The sequence below is a fragment of the Euprymna scolopes genome, chromosome 8, assembly GCF_053919585.1.
Source record: "Euprymna scolopes isolate OS-2025 chromosome 8, ASM5391958v1, whole genome shotgun sequence".
NCBI classification, from domain to species: Eukaryota; Metazoa; Mollusca; class Cephalopoda; order Sepiida; family Sepiolidae; genus Euprymna; species Euprymna scolopes.
This window is the reverse complement of record NC_136489.1, coordinates 125234828-125251220: the sequence shown is the minus strand read 5'-3', so window position 1 is coordinate 125251220 and position 16393 is coordinate 125234828. Positions and strand designations below refer to the sequence as shown.

The 16393-nt window shown below is 37.2% G+C and overlaps 1 pseudogene; it reads right to left on the bottom strand.

Annotated features, from left to right (window-relative positions):
• Window positions 1-15523: 15523 nt before the first annotated feature.
• Window positions 15524-15642, bottom strand: LOC145284114 (5S ribosomal RNA; annotated as a pseudogene).
• Between the last annotated feature and the right edge of the window lie 751 nt (window positions 15643-16393).

The following is a 16393-nucleotide window of genomic DNA, read 5'->3' as shown; positions in this document are numbered from 1 at the left end:
GAAACAGCATGATACAACATTTAACGTGCTCAATTCTTTTTCTTTTTTTTTTTTACTTTCAAGATCACCACTTATTAAGGCCAAGAGCCAATCGAGGATAAGAATCAAGGAAACTGAATGAATGTTAACCGAACGATGAGAAACACTATGGGAGTACTAACATTGATCGATAGTATGAGCTGAGTTTGATTATTGGGCAGTCCATGACAGACATTTTTTGAGATCGGATTTGTAGATGACCAAGTTGTAATTAGCAGGGAAGCAGTCTCGAAGCCATGTGTTTCACAGGTGGGAAGCCCTTGCAAAGAAGCTCTGTCCATAGAAATTTCATATGGATGCTAGGCACTTAGGGGAAAAGAAAAGAGTCCTTTTCCATTATGGCATCAAAGCAAATTCTTGCTGGGAATGTCTTATAAGGAGAAAGCAAAAACAGGAGCTCAGTCGAGTACCACTCATGGAAATAACCACAGAACAGAGAGAGGGTAACAACATTTCTTCTGTGCAAAAGGGGTTGTATGGAAGAGAAGAGATTATTGTCACCATTATTGTTAACGACTTAGCCATCGTCATCCTCTATTGTGGTCATTTATGCACTCAGAGTTGGGAAAGTTATAGAACTTCGATTTGCCCACACCTATAAGTGAAATAGCAACTTGTGTTCAATTCATCATATACAATGAATTGTTTACTATAACTTGCTTGTTATGAGCAGATGCATTGTCATGGTGAGGATAATTTATAATATAGATCTCACTTGTCTGTTTAAATATTTGTATGTATGTATGTATGCATGTATGTATGTATGTATGTCTGCTTAAAACTTTTGACAGAGGTGACGGATTTTCACGAGATTGGTATCGTTATAGAGCTCGACCCTTCGGACGACAAATATCGAAAATTTGAAAAAAAAAACATTAATTCCTTCACCCTCAACTTGGCACTTTTCTACATGGAGGGGTCGCTTTTTTCGCCGATATTTTCAAAAGTCACCTCCTCTTTTCAATTGACTAGCATTAATTTAAACCTTCTTCACTTCCGGTTTTGCGATGGGCGCAACATCAAAGACGTCATGTTATTTCTTTTTTCACAGTCTTTTCCTCCTTCGTGGTACAGGTTCGAGCCTGCTTGCCGGCTACCACTTTTTCTTTTCTTTTTTTTTTTTTGCTCAACACACACGTCCAAACACCCTGGCAAGCCGGACACCCAGGCTAGTCATATATAAACAACAGTATGTGAAAAAAAATGCAATGGTTACAGGAAACTGATATTTCATTTGCATTTTCCCATGATATATTTGATGACAATAAAATCTGATATACCTCTTTTGCCCTTAGCTCACACAGCAAGCCCAGTTTCAGGCAAATCTTGCCATCATTTTTAAAATGTTAAGTTATAAGCAGCAGAGCTTCACTGCTATCAATGAAGAGAAAAGTCTATAAGGCAGAGTCGCATGATATATGGAAGTGAAACCTGGCTAATGAAGATTGGTGACATGTGTTAATAATTATATGAAACCTTACCAACCACCAATAGCTATGGCTAAAGATACATTATCTGAAAGCACTTCGTTCAAACTCCTTGGCTTAACGTCCACAGGAAACATGAGTTGGAATAGATACATCGAGATCATTGCCAAGGCTGCTGCGAAGAAGGTGGGCTTTCTCTATCGTGCTAGAAAGTTACTCATACATAAAAGTATCCTATACCTCTACAAAGCCACCACTCGCCCATGTATGGAGTACTGCTGTCACATTTGGGCTAATGCATCTGCTACTAGTCTCTCGTTGCTGGACAGGGTCCAAAAGAGATTCACCAACCTGATAGGTCCTGAACTGTCATCTAAGCTTCAGCCCCCATCGATGAAATGTGGCATCCCTCTGCCTGTTTTACAAGTATTTTAATGGTGGATGCTCTGACGAACTACAAGCCCCTGTGCCCCCTCGACGAATATACCCCCCGACAAACCCGACAAGCAGCAAAGTCCCACCCCTACACAATAGAGATCCCTAGACGTAGGAAAGCCTTCTACTTTAATAGTTTCTTCCCCAGAACTGCTAGACTTTGGAATTCTCTTCCGGTTTCCTGCTTCCCCAACTGCAGAAGTTCAAATGTAATCTTGCTGCTAAACTCCCTACATAGTACCCCTGCAACTTAGGTCCCTGATAGTAGCCCCCTACATCAAAGTGGCAATGTGCCTTGTTTGGAGTGAAATTGTAATAATTATAAAAAAAAAAAATTTTAATGTAGAGAGATTGGTACTTATTTGGATTAAGGACTGTGCAGAATGAAAATGCTCAATAAAAATTATATATTATTTCTGTTATTGCAGAGATAATTCAGTAGAAAAGTTAATTGAAAAATGAGTACTTCTGCAGTTTAAGTCCCGTTTTTACATGAGTCCTGTTTGGCAACACCAGGTGGACGATGAAAACTTCCGGATTATACTGAGCGAACGGAAGTCAATACAAAACCGAACTAAATAAATAAATATATAAAATAAACAACCTACCGTAATAAATTCATAAAATTTACTGTTTTATTTTTTTACAACTGCTTTTATTTGTTTTTGTTTTTTGTTTTTTTGTAATAAAAGTTTTGTTTCTTTGAATTAGTGAATTTTTTGTTTCCTTTTGTATGAAAAGTCATTTTTGCAAAAATTTTCTTTTTGAAAATATGCTCTATTGTCTTATATATATATATATATATATATATATATATATGTGTGTGTGTGTATGTATGCATACATAACTCCTCACAATATATATATATATATATATATATGTATATATATATATAATATATAGTTAATTCACTGCCTGTATAGTAGCAATGATTAGAAGCTCCGACTGTCATTTGGGTGATCAGGTTCTGATTCTGGCTTAAGGTAGTCTAACCACACTGATGTTTGTCATTGGCAGTGAAACAGTACTGTATGTGGATGACTATAATGCTCCCTATCTAAGGTTAAGCATATTGGGAAGTGATATACAAATTACCATTAGCGTATGAAGCGATGCTCTTTGTGTAAACAAATTGAGTTTAGGTATTTGGGACAATGTCAAAATATTGTTAATTCACTGGCTGCATAGCGCAACAGTCAGAAACGATTTGTTTCGATCCTTGCCTGAGGTAGTTGTCTAACAGCACTGGTGTTTGTCGTTGGCAGATGAGCTGTGAAACAGCGAAACAATACTGTATGTGAATGACTATATAAAAATATATACCTATCCATGAAATATATATATATATATATATATATAAAGCTGAATGTGTGTGTGTGTGTGGTCACGAATAGTCTCCTATATGGTTGACTATTTTAAAAAACTGATTACATATAATGATAGAAGATGTATCGAGACACAGGAATAGGTATGTTTGATCTGGCAGAGGGTGGTTCATTATTATTGTGGGGTCTGCGTTCACGCCTGGTCCACAAAGTTTGGAAATAAAAAATTTTAAAATTTAAAAAAAACTTTACAAGTGTTTTTGATATAGATGTACATAAGAATATTTTGATAAGTATGTTTTAACTTAAATAGGGATGGTATAATAAAATTATGGGGTCTGCATTCACGCCTGGCCTCCATTGAATGGAAATAGGCACAAACTTTAATAAAGACTTTTCATATTTATCTGCGTAAGTATACTTTGATAATCATGTTTCAGTTTGAAGAAATATGGTATAATAAAATTACGAAGTGTTCGTTCGCGCCTGACCTCCATAGAATGGAAATATGTCACAAAGTTTAACAAGGTTTTTTAATATAGATCCACAGTATATTGTGATAAGTGTCTCAGTGTGAACAGGTATGGTATAATAAATTATGGGGTTTATCTATTTTATTTTTACTTTCATCGTATTTTGCTTTGGTTTTGATACCCCTAAATTCGAAGCTATCTCTTTACAACCCTTCCTTTTCATAACCTATCATACTTTGATAAATCAGAGTCCATTTTCTGTAGGCTGTTTTTGAACCTAGTCAACGACGGGTACTTTTGCTAGTATATTGAGGGGTTAGGGTTACACTTGGGGGGGGGGGGGCAACTTGTAGCTTCCTGAAGATAGGCTATTTTCTTAGGGATAGTAGGTTCTCCCGGTTGAAGGAAAGCATTTCATTTCCCTTCCTTGTCACAAGAATAAAGACTTGTTTGAAGCGCAATGAAACTCTTTCCTTTTCTTTTTTTGTTCTTCCAATATGGTGTCGTCTGCTCACGTCTCTTTTTGCCTCTTTGTTTCTCAGTGAATAAGCTGACTCGGTATTTTCAGGGCCGGTTTTTGTCGTCCGCTGGACGTTGCTGACAGAGACACAGAAAGACGGGATTTAAACTGCAGAAGTACCGAAAAATGAAAATAGTATTTTTTTATTGTAGGATAGACTGCCAGAAAAATTCTGACGAGAGCACGGTCCTTATTCTGCATAAGTACTGAGAGATGATAAAAGAATAATACGATATATATGTAATATGCGTCGTAAAGACAAGCTCGGATCTGACAACCTTAGAGAAAGATTAAATCCGAACAGTATATATAGATCTCTGCAGGGCTGTAGACTTCATTGGTATGGACTTCTTAGGTTAGTAGATGTAGAACAGTTAAGATAGTAGGGTCAATTCACAGAGGAAGGCCAAGGAAAACATGAGAGGAAGTGAGAAGAATTGATTTGAGGGATCGAAGGATAAATAAAGACATTTCCAGAGATCGGTTAATCTTCAAGTCCAATGTAAACAAGTTCTTGTTGAGCCATCCTCTTAAAATTATGCCCAATTTTCACCACTAACAATTACTACGCTCTTGTACTGGTGACCATCGTCCACGCTTTAACCCTTATCCTCGAGTGGCCTTCAAGCCTTAATAAGTGGTAATTCCCTTGTAAAAAAATAACAAGAAAGAGAGAACTCGTACATATGAGAGAGCCGATGTGAGAATGATACAAGTAATATGTAACGTGGATCTTAAAAGCATGCTTAGATCTGATGACTTCAGAGGAAGATTAAATCTGAACAGTGTGGGGAGATGTGTGTAGAACAGTAGACTTCGTTGGTTTGGTCACATTGAAAGAATGGATGAGAGGGCATTGGTTTGTAAATGTTGGACAGTTGAGATAGCAGGGTAGGCCCGGGAAAATATAGTAGCAAGTGATTCTGTCAGATTTAAGAGAAAACAAGTGAAGCATGCATGGTCCCCCATGAATGCACAATGAACGAGGCATAAAAAAATAACTAAGTTCAGTATCACCCCCTTCCTTCCATTTAGCACTAAAAGTCCCCCCCCCCAAAAAAAAAGAAAAAAATGAAAAAACAGTACAGTTTTAGGCCTTAACATATGTAAATTTGAGTTCTGCATCATGCAAAAAAAAGAAATGACTAAGTCCATCATTTACCCTCACCCCCCCCCCATTTAGCCCCAAAAGTCCTCAAGGCCTAAACATATTTAAATTTGAGTTCAGCACCATGCAAAACTGCTAAACAGACATACACAGAAAATTTTAGACAACTATGGTAAAATAGTCCCAAAAATGGAGTGTTTTTATTAGCCCTAAAAGAACCCCTGGGGCACACCCAAGAGTTATCGCGAAGTATAGACAAACAAAATTATATAGAAATCAGTTAGTTAAAATTTTTCAGAAAGTTTTATAAAAATCAAAGGCATCAATTTTTCTAATAAGCACAAAAGTGTCAATTTTAGCCATTTTAACCTGAAAGGCACTCCGGAGTTTTAACCTGAAAGGCACTCCGGAGTTTTAACCTGAAAGGCACTCCGGAGTTTTCCTGGAGAATCCGTTCTGTTACTTGTTTACTCGTATCATGTTTAATGTTTGTGCAAAATTTCAAAAAATTCCAAAGCATAGTTATTGAGAAAAATGTGGACAGGCGAACGGGTGAATGAATGAACGGACAAGGGTGACTTTACAGGTCCACCCTCCTTTTGCTGAGGGACCAAAAAGGCTCAAAGATGAATAAAGACATGGCCAGAGGTAGGTTAGTTTGGAAGTCAGTTTCTAAAACCGTCCAGCATACATTAACATGTTTAAAGGGACGATGTTTTTTGGGGGGTTTTTTTTGGGGGGGGGTCGCAGAAATCACCACTTATCAAGGCCCGGAAGCCACTCGAGGATAAGGGTAATGGGTATAGATTAGTCAATGTGATTATAGCGTAGTAAACATAAGTAGTGGGAATTACTTAGGGGGACGATTCACGATGATGATGACGACGATGATGATGGTGATGATGATGGTGATATACAGGGTTTATGTGCCGGAAAATAGATGGATCAAACTATTGTGAATTGATTAACTTCCTAACGAATTATATATCTTTTTTTGTTATTGCCTTATCTTATCACGATTATCCAATCATGACTTAGTCTCTCTCTCTCTCTCTCTCTTTCTCTCTCTCTCTCTTTCTCCTACTCTCAAACTCTTTCTTACTCTCTAACAGTACTGAAGCGCAGTGTCCTCAGAATTTCCTCATTAGCACAGACCAAACAATAGAGACGAATAAACCAGACAGCACCATCAAAGATGAAAAAGATTCAGCTGGCCAATTAATCGATATGACAAAAATATATCTGTAAAGAAAAATTAAAGAACCAAGCAAATACACCACTTCTCTCTCTCTCTCTCTCTCTCTCTCTCTCGCTCTCTCGCTCTCTCTCTCTCTCTCTCGCTCTCTCTCTCTCTCATAGGATGCAAAAGAGAGTTTCTTACCTAATAGTTCCAAATTCTCACACTATCTACCAAGCTCCAGTCCCTGTCTCATCACTTCAATGTTTGCATCCTTGTGTTTGTTTTACAAGTACTTCCACAGAACATGTTCCAATGAACTTGATGCACTTGTATCTCCACCTCAACATAAATGCCCTTTACCAACATGACTAGCAACAACATCCTACCCTTTATTGCAGAGGTCTATTCAAATAGTTTCTTTCCTTGAATCACTTATCTTGGGAATTCCCTTGCTGCTCCCTGTTTCACCGACTATACAAAATGCAGAACCCCCCCCCCAAAAAAAAAAAAATAGGATTAGCTATTTTACAAGGGAGAAAAATGAGAGGTTATTTAATTGCAACTTTTAAAATAATTAATGTTATTTAAAAATGCGGTGGGCATTAATATTTCTCCTCCACTTTAAAGTTTATTCTCAAGGTCAATTTCAAAAACTAGATTTATTAACAAATTTATTATTTTTTTGCAAATAAAGTAACATATTTTATCCAGATCAGATTAAGAATAAAAATGGAAAATTTTAAGAAGAAATTCGGGAATAACGGTGAAATGATGAATTATAGAGAGATTTGGGGGGAATTCTTTTTCTTCTTCTTCATTTAATGCAGGGTTTCCCAACCTTTTTCAGCAAACGCCTCGCCAGAACACTCAGATACCTTCTACCGCCCCCCCTCTCTGCATGCGTCCTTACATAATGAAGTTAGTAATAGTGTTAATACATAATACAAGTGAAAATTACCTAAATATAAAGTTTATTCAATAACCCCCCCAACCTCGAAAGCCATTCTTAACATGGGGAGGTTGGGGGGGGGTATTTCGAAAACTGTTCTTAACATAAGGTGGTTGGGGGTGTTTATACTATGCTGGGGCAGATCGTAAAAAAATTACCTAAATATTCATAAAGTTTATTCAATAAATTCTACACTGTTGATCGAATGGGAACAGTAACATCTATAATTCAAGTGGGTCAACTAATATATCATATCGTTGCTAATACGGTAATCAATAAAATAAAAATCAGAATGGTAATTACAAGACTCATCGATCACCGATCAACGTTCAGATTGTTGTTGGTGATCAGCAACAAGTTCAGAAACACCTAATAAAGACCCTATTTACTTGCCTCTCCACGAGGGCAGAGTTAGACACAAGATCAGTTTTTAATGTGGGGGAAAAAATCCAGCTTCCCAAAAAAGGAGCACTCTGGATAGGAATAAAAATGAAAAATTGTCTCATTCATGAAGGATTTCTTCTCCACTTACTCGAAGACATAAAAAGGTGAAGCATAGCATCAGAACAGACACTACACTGTGATCTTAGCCCGAAGTATTGTTACTAGAAGCTCTCAATCTTTCATCATCCCCCCTAAAGGATCTCGGGGGCCCCTATACGATAAATTTGGCTACCGCCCACCTGAAGTCTTGTAACGCGCCCCTGGTGGGTGGTATGGACCCCATTGGGAAACCCTGATCTAGAACATTCCTGAAAATTTCTTTTTTATCTTTAATAATCTCTTATAGAATACAGAAAGGCGAATACATGTGTGATATGAACAAATGCATCAACTTATTTTTTTATGGGTCAACTAATATATCATATCGTTGCTAATACGGTAATCAATAAAATAAAAATCAGAATAATAATCGCAGGAATCCACCGATCAATGTGCAGATTGTTGTTCATGATCAGCAACAAGTCTTGGAATATTTGGTTCCATATTTGATAGAAAAAGTCTTAGATCACCACGTTTCACTGCATCCATTCGGTTTCGATTCCCAAAACCCATTCTATGGATTAGAAAGACTTGTTGAAAATGTGAATCAGAAATCAGATTCAGAAAACACTTAAGGAAACTTTGCCAACATTACAGGGTTTGATTTTTTAATTAATTTTTCCTATTAAAAATAAGTGTGATGCAATCAACTTCCGCATGAATTGTGAATCCCAAAGAAAATGGGTTGAAAACACCTAGTAATGTTACTAGAAGTTCTCAATCTTTCGGCGTCCCCTAAAGAATCTCAGGGACACTTTTCTACAATAAATTTGGCCATCGCCTACCTGAAGTCGCGTAACCTCCCCCCCCCTCCACAGTGGGCGATACAGACCCCGTTGGGAAACTGATTTAACGTATCTTTTCCATATCAGATGTCGCTCGCTCGTTTGCCATGGCGTTATGGTTGGTTGGTTGTTTTTGCTTTACGACATATCAACCCTTTTCAGGTTATTGAATGCCAAATCCGGTGAGTTTAAAGAAAACAATTTTTAATAGAATATATTTGTTTTTTGCAGGTCGGTTTCTATTTAACCCATAGTTGGGATCCTAACAGGTACTATCACTCCGGGTCAGAGTGGATCTGGGAGCAATGGGTATTAAAGGGTGGCTACACACTCCCCAGAGCCTGCAAGCTGGGGCCTCACCATCGGATATAGTTTAAGGTCATATCCAGGACCCATGGCGTTATGAAGTGATTTTTTTTTTCATTAAATTTTATTATTGATGTTGGTTTTTCGATGTGTCATTGCTTGAGGTAATCTTTGAATTTTCCTTGTCTTTTTTTTTTTGTGTGTGGCTACTCTCAATTGTGTACATCTATTAATACAATCCAGAGTTCAACGATATCCTCATAGGCGGTTTCAGTGCATAGCTGACTCTAATCTGAGCACCTTTAATCTCAATAGCAGGAAGTCAAACTGAACAGTGCTATCAAGATTCACACCACAAATCCATTGAAACATAACTATGTCATCTCTAAATTTTTACAAACACGTTCGCCATGGCGATACAAAGTGATTTTTCCATGGCATTCTGTCAGTTATGTTGGTTCCAACGTACTATTGCTTAAAAATCATCCTTGACTGAGGCATTCGAAGTCTTCTTGGTCTTAGCACATTCACACTCCAGTTCTCGTTAGATCACCAAAGTTAAGCAACATTTCACTTGATCAGTACCAGATGGGTGACTATTTGGCAATAGCAGCCGCTCTATGTTGGAGAATATCGCCACATCTCTGCAAGAGCTGCAAAAATTTATCATCGTCATCTCCCCTGACGGGAACATACATCCAATTGGGGGGCCCGCTTGTGAATTTCATGCTCCCACGAAACTTCCTCCTTTGGAGAGATTCGGTTCAACTCACTTAAGGTAAGTGCGTCTTAAGTACAGTACAATTCTTGGACTGGCATTTTTTTTGCTTACTCTCAACTGAGATGTGTGCACGTATGTTTATACAGGCTGTAGCACCATATACAAGGACAGACTCTACCACTGCCCCGAGGAGCTGCCTTTTCAGTTTGCCAGTTAGCCTTGAAGTCCATACTGAACGAAGCCCATCCAATGCAGCCCATGGTTTTGAGATGTCAAAAGATTTAAAAGAAAACTAGACGGCACATACACCTGTATGCTTTGAACAGTATTAAATATATCTTGGCAAAATCATCCCAGGAAGCAGTAACTTTATAGCAACCTACCTGCCGTATCTAATACCATCAGGGAGAGACGCCTACGCTTTTCCGGTCACTGCGGAGCAAGCATGAATTGGTGAGTGATGTATTGCTATGGACTTCACGATACAGATGCGCAAGCAAAGGACGACCTAGATCCCCGTACATCCAGCAAATAGCACACGACGCCAACCGTGAACCTGAAGATGTGAGGCAGCTGATGGAAGACAGGAAACTCTGGAGAGGAAGAGTCACATTGGTCCGGGCAAGGAGCCCGTCCTGATGATGATGATGATGATGATGATGATGATGATCCAACCAGAGCTTCACTTGGAATGCCTGTACCGTAGTAGGAAGCTATAATGCACAATTAACTCCAGTCTGAGCACCTTCAGACTCAAGTCTGTCATCAAGATGCACGCCATAAATTCATCGAACCATAGCTTTATCATTCCTCTGTATCCTCAGAATGAACGAATTAGTGGAAGACCAGCATTCACTTGCATCTAACATGCAAATATCAAATGAAATATTATTTAATAGAATTTAATACATATACTAGACTACTCGTGACCCATTCAGTCAGTATATGTTATAGCTAGCTATGGAATAGTGAGTATACAGAATTAATGTATAAATGCACAAAAATTGAATGCCCACGCATGCTAAAACAAATATGGCGACCAATGAAAACAATACAGAATACATTCAATGATAAAGGTCTTAACACCATTCCCTTAGATTAAATGAAAAAAAATCCTTTATATGAGAGGGATTTAATCTGTTGAAGAAAATTGAAAAAAGACAAAAAAGACAAGAAAAATACAAGGAAGGAGTGCACATTATACAGGTCCACTCTAGTTTTTTGGGTTTGTTTTGTGTGTGTGTGTGTGTGTGTGTGTGTGTGTGTGTGTGTGTGTGTGTGTGTGTGTGTGTTAACAGTCTAAAAATATCGGGAAATGATAATTAATTAAGCAATGTTTAATAATGAGACCTTTTCAAAGCAAATCTTAAAAAAAAAAAAACCGACACACACATACACACGTTTTGAAGTGTTTCTACGTATTTTTAAAATGTTTGAAACTCATGACTTCGATTTCTTTGAAGAATTTTAAATAGTTTTAGGAGTTTTAATATGCACACAATCTCTCATTTAAAAATTCAAATATTTCAGATTTAGATTAAATTTTATCCATAGTAATTAGATACCAAGTAAGCAAAACTACCGAAATTTCAGTTTCTTCTTAAGACCCCTTCGGCTGAAGCCTTAAATTTTAAAGACGTTATAGAATCGAAATCATGTAATGGATTTTAATAAAAATTGGAATAAGGATTCTAGACATAAGGTTTAGTATCATTATATCTGGACTTTAATCTTTGTAAGTGGACATAAAAGTGATACAAAAGCAGCAGCATCATTCACTTTAGACAGGTTGAACTGGCTTCCTCTAAAGGAGAGTTTCAAGGGAATATTACATTCACAAGCGGTCCCCAGTCAAGGGAGATAACGACGTTAGGTTTTTTTGCAGTACCTGTAGGGAGGCGTCGATGTCATCCTGCATGCACCATCTGGTATTCAAAAATAATCACACTTTTGATACTGGCCAGGCTCAACATTGCTTAACTTTTGTGATCTAACGTCTTGCGTCAACGTGATGGTGCTGCATAAAAGAGGAATTGATTTTGAAAGTATTCTCCTGTATTTATAGTGAAAGTGTCCGTGCAAGAGATTTTTAAAGATAGTTTAAAAAAAAAAAAAGGATATGCCCAAAGGAGAAAAGCAAACAAACAAATATATGCAATGAATAAACGTCATCAGTTCTCATTTTCAGTTCATTTCACTAATTATATTTCATAGCCGAAACCCTAACCCTAACCCTACCCCGTTAATCGAGGTCTGTTAGCAAACCACAGGGCTTATTTCATATTATCACACCCGGCCATCTAATCAAATATCTCAGAATTTGATTAAATTTAACTCTTATTTCTTTGTCCAAATATTTGTAGTTGTGGAATTACTGTCCTTACTCTCACACAATAATGTCCAATTTGTCACAGATGCTGTGCTTTCAAATCCGGTCTGCCCTAAATTAGAAAACGCCATGAAAACTAATCGATAAATTTCACAAAGTTATAATTTGCTAACGAAGAATATTTTCTTTCTTTTTTTTTGTTTGTTTGTTTTTTTTTGTTTTTTTTTGCATAATTAATTTTGTTTGCGTATGAATTTTTTAGGTTCAAACTTTTAATTTTAAAGCACTCGTTTTTGACTTGACAGATTACAAAATTGACTTCGAAATCGAGTGGAAGACGATCTCTTCTCTTGTCTACAACTCATTTATCTCAGCATAGACGTTCTAGTTTCTCTACGCTATCATTATTTCCATGAGTGGCGTTCGACTGAGACGCAATATGAAAAATGCTTTTATATAAAATGATTTTAAGTGAAGATTAGATCTTTAGCCATGCTGCTGGTTTCTTTAGTGAAGTTTAGTTGTTAATTTGATGGGTAAGAATTGATCTTAGTCTATCGGTAAATTGCTTTGTTTACAGCTTATTAAATGCTTATATATATATATATATATATATATATATATATATATATATATACTGTATTAACAAAACCAAGACTTCAAAAAAAGAATTGATAGCAACAAAAAGTGTATTTCATTGTTAGTTACAATTGTTTCAAGACTAATTGGACAAATTCAAACATTATGGCGTTTGAAAATTTTCACATAACCAGCCATAATGTTTGAATTTGTCCAATTAGTCTTGAAACAATTGTAACTAACAATGAAATACACTTTTTATTGCTATCAATTCTTTTTTTTTTTAAGTCTTGGTTTTTGTTAATACAGTATATGAATGCTCAATTATGAAATATAATAATTTTGTAGCTTACAATTTAAGTCATCTCTCCTTTTTGGCTTAAAATTTATTGGTATATGAAGATTTACTGAATTATATAAACCCAGTAAAATTCGGTATATTACAAACAAGTCTTGTCGTACAGACGGTCAGGTTTCAATCCTGGCTTGAGGTAGCTGCCTGTCTAGCCACACTGATGAGCTGTGAAACAGCGAAACAGTACTGTATGTGGATGAGTGTGTATATATATATATATATATATATATATATAGTAGCAAAACCTAATATTTGTTAGAAATAACAACTGTGAAAAGCTGAAATTTTCACAACTGGTAGTCATTATCATTCATAACATACTAAAATTTGAATCATTTGCAAAGGATAGAAAAAGGATTATAACAATTATTTATTTATTTTCAAAATAGGAATGTCCATAAGTAAAGTTGAAAGATATTTAAATGTTCGGTAACAGTGTGTTTTTTTTTTTTTAACATGGTGGTCACCACTTATCAAGGCTCGGAAGCCACTTGGGGCTAAGGGTTATTGCGTGTACAGTAATCAATGGGATAGTATCGTAGTAATCGTTACTATTGGAGATTTGATAAAGTGTCTCACTTAAAGAGGCAGTTCATCAGGAATTTGTTTATGTTGGACTTGAAGACATCCAGGTTGTAGTCAGGTGGGAAACAGGCAAATGGCAAAGAGTTCCACAGGCGTGTACTTCTAAGAAATAAGCTTTGTTTGTGGAATCTACATTTTGATTTAGGCATAGATAAAGAGTGGGGAAAATTATTGACAGTGGTTTCAGCTAGACGGGTGTTTATCATGAAAGATTGGCGAGAGGGGATCAGACATTGGAGCTCAGACGAGCACTTGCCATGGAAATAACGATAAAACAAAGACAGGCTCGCAACGTCCCTTCTGTGGGAGAGAGGCTGCAGGGAAGAGAAAAGGGCATCCCCCACTAAGCCACGAAGTCTATTTTGTACTCTGTCAAGGCAGGATAGGCTGTTTTTAGCAGCTCCTGCCCAGATGTGGCAGCAATACTCCATCCCATCATATGGGTCAAATAATAATAGGAAAGTCCACTGTTTGAGAAGCACTCACCATTAAGACAAGTGAAAAATTGATGAACACCAATGATTACATAACAGAAATAGACCCACAACTAGCAAACAGAGACTTCTACAAACCGCTACCTAGTAACTCTACCGACATATTCAAATCTAAAGTAATTATCAATCTAGATGACACTATCAGAACTACTGGCGGGAAATTAGTCCCAGAACCCCACAATCCGACAGTCATTTACACCATCCCAAAAGTACATAAATTCCCAAAATAGTCTGCAACATGCTTGCACACCTCCCACCCGACGACACAAAAAACACTGAGATGGCGATTAACAAGCCCTTAGAAACATACCACATGGCTAAGGCTCTCAAGGTTACCACCTGATTGACATACTGTTTTGTGCATCCTTAACGCCCTGTTGTCGAACATCCCCAGCTATCTTAAGGACAACACACATTTTCACTGATTCGACACAAGATAGGAAACTTACCAAACAAAACAATGTATCTCGCTCTATTCGAACATCCCAGGTGAAGGAGGAATATCCGCGTGTGGAAGTTTTTTACTCAGAATAAAGAATTGGAATCGGAATTGGTGATTGTATTGGAATCAGAAATTGCATTAGAATCAGGAATTGTATTGGAATTGGGCAAAATATTGGAATCGTCCCATCACTAGTTTTAATACCAGTGTTTTTTTTTTTATTTGCCAAGACTGAATGCTCTACCAAGGCTTGAGAGTTCTTCATACCTTACTATTTAACAGAAAGTTGGTTGGTTGGTTGGTTGGTTGGTTGGTTGTTTTTGTTTTACGACATATCAACCCTTTTCAGGTTATTTAATGCCGAATCCAGTGATTTTGAAGAACAATTTTTTAATAGAATAGATTTGTTTTTTTTTTGTTTTTTCAAGTCGGTTTATATTTAATCCATAGTTGGGACCCTAACGGGTACTATCACTCTGGGTCAGAGCGGACCTGGGAGCAATGGCAATTAAGGGGTGGCTCCACATTCCTCAAAGCCCGCAAGCTGGGGCCTCACCATCGGATATAGTTTAAGGTCATATCCAGGACCATTTTACCCAGAACCTACAAAGCACTAACATTACAGACACATGCAACATTATAGAGTTCATTCTGATACACAACAAATTTACATTCAACAAGCAACAAATAAAAGGCACAACCATGGAAACAAAATTGGCTCCCATCTATGCCAACATCTTCAAGCGCATGTGTGTGTGCTGTCAGCACCAACCCTATTCAGGGTTGTTTAACCGGCTTCCTTCAAAGGAGGAAGTTTCATGAGAGTATGAAATTCACAAGCGGTCCCCATTCGCATGTATATCCCCATTAGGGGAGATGACGACGTTAGGTTTTTGCAACTTTTTGCAGGGAGGTGTCGACGTCCTCTTACATACAGCACCTGGACTTCCAAAATTGGTCACCCATTTTAGTAATGACCAGGCTCAACATTGCTTAACTTTGGTGATCTGACAGGAACCAGTGTATCAACATGATTATGCCGTATATTATACCATATATATATATATATATATATACGGCTTCAAGCGCATACACATAATATGAACAAAAATACATACACACATACCATCCCAAACCATTACATTACTACACATACATAGATGACATCTTTCTCATTTGACCATACGACAAAGAGATACTGATTGACTTCTATCAACACATCAACAACTGTCACAACAGCATAAAATTCACTGCAGAATACTCCACCACATGCACCCCCTTCTTAGACGCTCTGGTCAACATCACTACATACTAAACACCAAACCCACCGACAGACACGGTTACCTGAGTTTTGAGAGCTGCCACTCCATCACAGCAAAAAGATCCAGCGTCTACAGTCAATGGATCAAAATGATCTGTACACTCATCCGAGTCTAACACACAGGTAAGAATTTTATCCAACCACTTCCCCCACAAATAATAAAAGAAGCTATCAACAAAGCATCACATGTAAGTACATAAAACCTACTGAAATACAAACAGAATTAAAAAAAATCATCCCCACAAATACCAATGCTATTTTACTTTAACGATAACACCAAAAACTACCACAACCATCTCAAACAGATGTTCAAACAACTACAACAGGATACTTTCCTAAACACACTATACCATGGATCACCCTACAAAAATCTACACAACCCTCTCAAACAGATCAAACAACTCCAACAGAACACTTCCATAAACTCACTATACAATAAATCGCCCATTAATGCAAAACAGCAGCTTCCTAATTTTC